Source organism: Schistocerca nitens, chromosome 1, assembly GCF_023898315.1.
Source record: "Schistocerca nitens isolate TAMUIC-IGC-003100 chromosome 1, iqSchNite1.1, whole genome shotgun sequence".
Lineage (NCBI taxonomy): Eukaryota > Metazoa > Arthropoda > Insecta > Orthoptera > Acrididae > Schistocerca > Schistocerca nitens.
This window is the reverse complement of record NC_064614.1, coordinates 883482167-883485394: the sequence shown is the minus strand read 5'-3', so window position 1 is coordinate 883485394 and position 3228 is coordinate 883482167.

The following is a 3228-nucleotide window of genomic DNA, read 5'->3' as shown; positions in this document are numbered from 1 at the left end:
TCTGTGGCGTTTACTTCTTGAGTCTACCCTAATTCCTTCGTCAATCATTGCAATTCCTGCTTCATAAAATGAACATAACTACCTTATTAAAGTGACCAGATAGCACTTGGTTGAGTTTTCAATACATTCACTTGTGCAAATGGAAATGAGAAGATGCAGAAGCGCAGAAGGTTTCACTTTTTTCACAAGTCACAAATCATATGTGTTCTAAAATAGACCATTACTTGAACATATTTCTAAGAGTATCTTACACGTATTCGGTTAGCTTTTTAAGTTGGCAGCTGTTGCTTGTTGTTCTCTAGGGAATTTGTAATGTTTAGTAAATCTTGCTTTTACTGACAATTTATTGACACCAAAAACTCAGTGTTGTTAAACAAGCAATCGAGGACCAATAATAATACATTACTTGACAAACGCAGTACAAAACGTGGAAACAGAGATTTCACTAATCAAAGATCATTTCAGTGCTTTAATAGCTTTCATTTTTTCAGTGATAATTTTCATTGTAAAACTTAACTACAATAGTGACAGTACTAAAATATGGCTCCATAAATCTTTCTTTCCCTTCTGGTGACATCCAGTTGCTACAAGGTTGTAATTAGAGACGAACCTCTATCATGGCTCTTACTACACTCAATATGTAATCAAATTGACTTGAAAATCTTATTAATGAGGTGGTAAGTTCCTATGGGACCAAACTGCTGAGGAACGATCTCTATATTAACTTTAAGTGATGTTCTGTGACTACAAGAAACGTAGGTATGGATAGGCAGACCATCGCCCTCTGGAACACTAGACCAGTGTCCCTACCCTGCACAATCTGTTACAACAAACAGAGAGCATTCGCCTGAAGACTCAAGCACAAAAAGTCAGTTTATTGAAGTTCGTCAAAATTTAACTAGCAAAGAAAACTGACAGAACAATTAAATTTATTCATATTCATGGAGTACTAAAATGACTTCTAGAAAGCGACTACGAAGAATAATTGCTGTATGGATAAGCAGTCTTTGTGAGTACATAACGAGACACATGCAGTAGCGATACCGTTGTTTACAATTTCTTGCGTTACTTATCCAAAAAATTTTCTCCGTATTAAGTTTGAGTTTATTCTTTCTTTTATGTTTCATGAATGCAGCAGTTCTTTGTAGTTTACTTAGGGAAGCCTTCATTTCAGTACGTACTTCAAACATGTTAACAAAAGAGAACGATTGATGACCTTGTATCTCAAATCTCTGATAGCTAATACTCTTAATACAAGACTGCACTCCTTAAGAGACGAATGGGACACAAATTGCCCCCGAACTATCGACGTTATATTTTATCTAAACGTTTTTCAGCGAATTCTCGGATGATACTTTTGAAAAAGAAACATACGACTAATTTAGCTCGTCATTTCATCCTATCCTCTACGAGTTTGGGTCCCGCTTCTAATGACCTCGTCACTGACGAGACATTAAAAGTTAATTTTCCTTCCTTCAAATAGTTCAAATGGCTCTAAGCACTATGGGACTAAATATGAGGTCATCAGTCCCCTAGACTTAGAACTACTTAAACCCAACCAACCTAAGGACATCACACGCATCCATGCCCGAGGCAGGATTCGAACCTGCGACCGTAGCAGCAGCGCGGTTCCGGACTCAAGCGCCTAGAACCGCTCGGTCACAGTGGCCGGCGCTTCTTTCCTTCGTCCTCCTTACGGTCACTAATGTAATCGTAGTTCTTTGGCGTCTTTTTAACTGCTATAATATGAATTAAGTTTTTTCTTTTGAGTCTCTACATTAAAAAAAAACACTAAATCGCAATACTTCTGTATCTTCTTTGTGACGCGTAAACATAGTAACTCCAATAGACAGTGCCGGCACAAAAAGAGGTAGCCTTGGAGAAAACCTTCATTCTTGATGTGCCAGGTAGATATTCCAATGACAGACTTTCACAACCACAGTAAAGTAATTGACCCAAAATTATGTTGTGCGTTCCCGTGGCCGAAGGGCGGTTTTGAGTGTCATTGTCATGACATTGAGTCCTAGGGGAACCAGCGTATCCTCGTTAGAGAAGGCAGACGAATGGCAGAAAGATCACAAAGGCTGAGACAATGAGAAGGTACTTTCGAAGCGTCTAGAGGAAATTCAACAAAATAAATTCGTTTCTTACATTTCGAAAATGTATTTCGGCTGAAGTCAGTTTCACTCAGCAGCAAGTCGCGTGGCAGAATGGAGTAATATGTTCTTACAGAGTACAGAGCGGTCGCTGGGCTTCCCCGCTCATTACTTTGGAAACGCCGGTAGCTGCTAATTGCTCCTCTACTTGTGGGAATTTCCATAATAAAACTCCGCAACTGCGCGATTCAATCGTTTCAGATGGCCGTTGACTGAGAGCCAATACAGAAAATTGTCTTCGATAGGCCTATATAGTTTACAGTGGTGAGTCTAGGATATGTACTAGTCCCATTGTGATTTGAGTATTTCATTAGCTGATTAAGTGGTGACATTCTATCTAAGGACTAAAGCTAATTTTACTCCATAATAAATAAAACTGCAAGACATTACCCGAAAAATACAGGTGAAAACAGCAAGATGATAAAAGTAAGGGCAGGGTCATCTGAATAATAATAATGATTTTAAGAGAGTAAATTTAAAACACTGCGAGGACAGTGAACGTTGTTCACCACTGTCTGCCAACGGTGACAGAGGCAAACACGATACGCCCAGTGGGAAGTCATGACCGAGTTACTCAGCATTTCTCCATAGAGGATTTCAGCCTCTTAACATTTGTGCTAATATGAAACTTCCTGGCAGATTAAAACTGTGTGCCGGACTGAGACTCGAACTCGGTCCGGCACACATTTTTAGTCTGCCAGGAAGTTTCATATCAGCTAACACTCCGCTGCAGAGTGAAAATTTCATTATGGAACACAGGTGCTAGTTTTTAACGACGACTGGGAGATAAAAGCGATTAAAACGAGTACTAGGATCAAGAATTCGAGGCAGATTGTTCTGTCTTTCGTGAAAATTACCTTACTCGATTCTTCAGAGAACTGTTTCGTGATGGTAACGTCTTAAATCTTCTGCATACAACACGACCTCAGTTTTTGAATGTAATAACAGAACGTGCGACACAGTTCTGAGAAGGCCGTGTACGAAAACTGACCTTTCTTCTTTAATTGTACCTGACGAAAATCATTGGTTTTATTTTTATAGTTACCGATTTCTACTGTAATCTACAGCCACA